Source organism: Symphodus melops (assembly GCF_947650265.1).
Source record: "Symphodus melops genome assembly, chromosome: 9".
Taxonomy (NCBI): Eukaryota; Metazoa; Chordata; class Actinopteri; order Labriformes; family Labridae; genus Symphodus; species Symphodus melops.
The window spans coordinates 10,442,192-10,448,240 of NC_136699.1; positions in this window are offsets into that span (position 1 = coordinate 10,442,192).

Below are 6,049 nucleotides of genomic sequence, written 5' to 3' on the forward strand. Positions count from 1 at the left end.
AGGGAAGCGGGGTTTAGGGGTTGAGAGAGAGTGAGGGAGAAGAGAAAGAGAGAGGGCAGACATTTGAATAAGACAAGAAGCGATTGGTGTTTGCATGACAAAGGAGCCCGCCATCTCCCCTGATTGGTGTCACAGCGCAGCACTAAAGCCATGAAGCCCCCCGGGGTGGGGTGATGTGAGGAGCACAGGCATGTTTATGCATCCAAGGTGTGATATTAGGGAGGGGAGAGCGTGGGCCCATCGTCAAGTTTTGGGTTAAGAAGTTTGTGCGCATATTCTTAAAGAAGACGTTAGCATTATTCGGGGGAAAAAAACGAGCATGTTACTCTTTCTTTTTGATGACAGTGTTTTTAACTTTTCAATAACAAACCAGGACATTTATATGGAGGTCTGACATCACAGGATTCAGCAGATATGATCATAACCAGAGTAGTTTTGAGATTATAAAATAGTAGTATTGTGACCATTTTAAACAGGGAAAGGTAGATTTAGTGGTGCAGACGGGCTACAAACAGGCTGTCAGTTAAGCTAGATAATGAGAATCACTGAGAGGGGGAAACAAAAGTGAAAATACAAACAGGCACAGCTAAGTGCACACAAAGTTGGTTGAGGAGTTCTGATGTGAAACTTTTGCAGACGGTTTGAGTTTAACTTTAACTGCTCCAAATAATCGTTGGAACAATTTTGTATATGGACCTGTGGTTCTGAAATGAAGTATACTGTAAAGTACGTAAAAGTTATCACTTGTTCAAAACTAGCTTGTGATTGGAAGATTATGTCTTTGTTTAATCTGGCTTCAGGTTTCATTCTCTGACTTTAATGACTGACAACAGACATGGACAAAGCTTTGGAAATAAGTTGAACAAAATAATGGCATGATGTTGTTAAACATGTTAAAAATCCACTTTAGAGTTAAACTTTGTAAAGTAGACATTTTAGCAGTAGACTGCTGCATTATGTTGGTGCATCAGACTCCACCTCGTCTCTGAATGTAAATGCTGCTATGCGTTCTCTTACACCAGCTGATCTCCTCTGCTTGTTGTTATTCAGAAGAGGTGTTAGGACCATCACATTCAACGTCACCCTGCTGGGTTGTCAGTCGAGTCATCGGCTACTGTAGGTGAACCTCTGGCACCACCGACTCCGGACCATCCACCTCCCGCCTTGTACCCAGGCCCTCCTTAAAGTGTGATGGAAACATTGACAACAAGAGCAGAGAGGAGAGAGGATCATATGAGGAGGCAAATCCTGGGAGTTATAAAGGGGATTTCACAGCTCAATAACTTTGGACAATTTGTTGACAATCCCCATTATTACAAGCCCCACGGGAGGAGGTGCATGCATAAACATTGATGCAGTTTAGATATTGCAGATTAGCTCAAAGTTTGCGATGCAGGCTTGTGGAGTGCAAGAAAAAGTATCACAAGGGGGTGGGGTCGTAGACAGGAGGGAGGATGATGAAGGAAGAGCAAGTGAGAGTTAGCGAGGTCCCACAAAATCTCTCCCACACACACACACACACACACACACACACACACACACACACACACAGGACCCCCGCAGACAAAGCCTCCACAGGCTCATCTTGGCAGAGCTGCGGGCCCTCGGGGACACACCTCCAAGAGAGATGGCCTGACTAACTCTCCATGGCAACTAATCAATAAGTGACAGAGTCAGTCAGGACTGACCCGGAGCTGAGGGTGTTCAACTCCCCCCTAGTTCCCAGGGTTACACTCCCGTAAACCACACGCACACAGACGGGGCTACAATAAAATTCAAAGTGCACCTAAATCGGCAAGTCCCCATAAGAGAGTAAATCTTCGCACTTAATTAGTCTGCTATTTGCTACATTCTCTCCAGCGATACCATATTTTGTGTTGTCTATACAACGTGTGTGGTAATATAGCGGGAGGGGGGGCACATGTTGGAACAGGTTACTTATGAACAATATGATCAGAGGGTCTCCAGCAGTGTTTGTCTGTCAATCCGTGTTCCTTCTCACTGTCCTCGGCAAACACTAATCAATATCTGTGCCCTACATGAGAAGCCTAATCTTCCCCCTAAGGTCCTCACACCCCCTCCTCCCTTAACTCTGCATTATCTTGCAGCAGTGCCATACGCACTCTGCTGACCCAAGGCGTCGTACATACATCAGCACCTCCTACACTTGCCCTCATTTTTTTTTTTTTTTCTTAAAGGCTTCCAGGACGGGTCAAGAAGTGGGGTCAGAACCCGAATTTGGCAAAATTAAAAGCAACGCTACATGCTCCAGTGTTCTTAGACAAAGTGATGAGTGCTAAAGAAAAGGACCATCTGCTACACGTACACTTTTACACACTCGCTCAGCACATTAGAGGCAACCGTTGGTATGTAATCGCCCTTACAGGTTATTCAGGAAGAGTCCTCTTGATCCAGTTTCATTCTTTCTTGTGTGTGCCTGTGCGTGCGCGTATGTGTGTGTGTGTGTGTGTGTGTGTGGTTTTACTCATTTTCCTCCAACCACAATTACAGGCGAAAACAAGTCCAAGTAAACCTCAGTAGCGCTTAGTTGAACAAAAACACCCAAAGGATCCTCCATTAGAGAAACTCTCTAAACAAACAGACCCAGAACAGAATCCTCCCATTTCAGCTGTTCGCGTGATTTGTATTTGTTTTGTTTGGGACAAAAGAGGCGGTAATCCTGTCTCATATTTGACACGTCTCATATTCACACACACCTGCTGGGGCAGAGTAAACACAGTGTCAGAGGCAGACACCTTAATGGATGGCCCTCGCATTAAAACCATAAGTCAGGGTAATGCCTAAAGCAGGCATGTTGACATGAAATGTGAAAGAGACATGCCCATTCCGGATATGAGTGATGAGAAGACTCCACATCACGGCGAACTCGCGTGTGTACAGAGTGTATAGTCTGTACACAGGTCGCACAACATCAAGGACTCCGTTCTCAGCAAAATCTCGTCTCCAAACGTTGAACAATTTCAGTTGTAAGGACTCATTTTCACCAGGCTTTATTCACACCTGTGACATACGTTTCAAAAATATATAATGCCAGAAAAACAAACCTTTCAGCAGACGTGGGAAGCCACATAGTTCTTGGTTGTATTCAAGTAGAGATTTGTTGTACGTACCTGTTATCATTATTTTAAAAATCGTTTCACCTTTAGCTGTTTTACTTGAATAAAAAATAATATGGATATTATCTTTCTTTTGCATCACAAGCCGCTATTCAAACATCAAGACTGAATTACACCAAAGCTGATAGGACATTTATACGATGAGAGAGAGAATCCAGTGCAGAACACAACAGATGGAATATAAAGAAAACAACGCAAAGACGCATCCAGACTTTACAAAGGAGAGGAATATTCAAAACTGGAAAAGTTTCCTTTGTAGTTGTTTCCTTTTTATAGTTGGGCTTTTTGTGTCTTTACTAGACAGGACAGTGGATAAAGTACTTAATCGGTCAGAGAGAGTGGGGAATGACATGCAGGGAAAGAGACCACAGGTCAGACTTGAACCTGTGTTTCCCGCTTTCATGTGCAACCTCACCACTAGGCCACCGGCACCCCTCAACACCAGAGAAGTTCATTTAGTAAATCTCAGAGAATTCTTTGGACTCATCTAAAGTTAATAATTGCCTTCTTCTTGTCATATGACACTATGCTCAGTGGGCTTTGCACAACAGATGGTATACTTTTACATTATGAGTACATTTAGAGCCTTTATTTTTCCCTGTACTTCAGTAAAGAAGTATTTAATACTTCTATCTTCGCATGGGTGTTTTTAACACAAGTATCTGTACCTCTGCTTATGCCTATCAGACATACTTTTTTTTCTTCACTTCTCATGCACTTTTACCCCCTCAATAACCCAATAGCAGCTTTGGCGCCTGAAAGTCTATAAGACCTTTATTCAACTAATTTACCTTCCCTCCACATGAGCACATGTAACTTGCTACTGGGCGGATGCAGTTTGTTGAGTGGCGGTATGCTCATCTTTGAAGCATTTCCCACTCAGCATTCTTTGTGGTTGTGTAAGGCATGAAGATCCAACCACAGCTATTATTAATGAGACATTTGCATCACGCAACGACTCCACCAGCTCTCACATGCGTTCAAGAGAGAAGAGGGGAAACCGGGGATGCACTTAGGAAAAAAAAAAATGGTCAAATGTGATTTTGTAGTGTCTCCTTTGAGTGGAGGGGAGGGTGAGTGGAGAAGGGATTGAGAGGACGGTGCAGTGGAGAGGGATGGCTCTCATTGGGTCAGCCCAGAAGCCCTGACCCCAGGAGGATTTGATGCAACTTTCCCACGCAGGGAGTCGACCTGAGAGGAGCTCGTTAACAACATCTGCCCCAGTTCAGGGAGATTAACCCCCACCCCAACCCCCGCACCTCAACACACACACACACACACACACACATGACCACCGCTCTGCTGTCAATCTCACTACCTCACACGAGTCCCTGCGCTCTCTGGACAGAGCCTGACCAAGCTGGAAGGGCCACTCCAGGCCCCCTAAGGGCTGGCCTCAGAGGGCCTTCCTGGAGATCCCAGCCACAGCAGATCAATACAGTCTGCCTCTGTCATAGGTGCAGGTCCCTACACACTCATTCATCCGCTTACACTCAAACTATGCTGCTGGGTGACGTCTGCTCTGCACATCGTAGGAGGCTCCAGATAACACAAAGTGTTGAGAGTCGAATCAGGTGTGTCCTCCTGAAGGAGGCCACCGAGCCAGTTGAGCAGGTGACTGTCTGATGTCACCAACGTCAGACATGCGTGGTGAGTTTTCCACTCATCATGCTGACGTAAAAAAGGAGACACCAAAAAAGACTTTTTTTTACCACCTCATTCTTGTGTACTTCATGACATGCAACTGGCAGGGCATGTTGTGACATACTATAGAGGAGAGTAAAATGTGAAAAACAGGATTGGCTGAAACACGATGTCGTGCTCATGCTGCACGTATGTATAGGTGTGCACACGGAGGCAGAACCCAATCGGAATCCGCTGAATCCATGTTCTCCAGGGCTATAATTAGGTTAGTTTTTGGAGAGGGGGTTAAACAAACAGGGGCTGTGAGGTCATAGGCAGATGGAAGTGGGATATGCCTGCACTTGCTGAGTGGGCACAGAGCTGCACATGACAGCACAGAGAGCGAGTGAGCGAGAGAGAGCGAGAGAGAGAGAGAGAGAGAGGCCCTCGGGTGCTCAGCAGGGGGAGAGCAAAGGGGGGGGTGGGAGTAGAGGGGGCCGGTGGTAGTTAGGGGGAGCCTGAGTCTGATGGCCTCACTGCCAGAACATTCAAACACAATCAATAGCCGTGCATGGCTCGGACACACACCTTTCTCCAAATGAGGGATGACAGTTCGGTGCCAAATCACAGAAAGAGGAAATAAAAGATGCATTACAATAAACTAACTTTTTCTCATATCATACAAGTTCAGCATCGCTTGTTTGGCAAAAACCTCAACTGTTATCAAATTTATTTTAACAGCATGTTATCCTTTTACCAAGACTGATTCTTAATCACGGTATTTAGTCAGTTTATATAACAGTCTACTTAATTATCAGTATTCACTTCATTCGTTGTCCACATGTGGCTGTTTTTTTACATTTCATTTTTTTTTATGTTAATGACATTTTCTTTCCAACTGCCCAAACAGGGTGCTTTATGTTTGAAGTTGTTTTTGACTGATTGATTGGTGGAAAGTGAACCTACAGGTATGTGTATTTGAGCAGGTGAGTTAACAGGTGAGTTTTTTTTTTTTTTTAAGAGTTTGATGCTTTACTTAATCAAGTCCACAGCAAACTCCTCTGACAAAGAGAAGCAGGAAAAAAGAAAAGCTGCTTAATTACAAAAAAATGAGTTGGAGAGTGTGATTAGGTGACGGGTGGCTGCTGGCACGCTAGAATGACTTAAGACCCTGTCAGTGAATGCAGGGAGGTCTGGATAATCTTTCCCTCCACAAAGGTGCGTAGGGCTAATCCAGGCCGCTGTGCTGAGCCGTGGATCAGGTCCTGCAGGGAGTGTGGGAAGGCCAG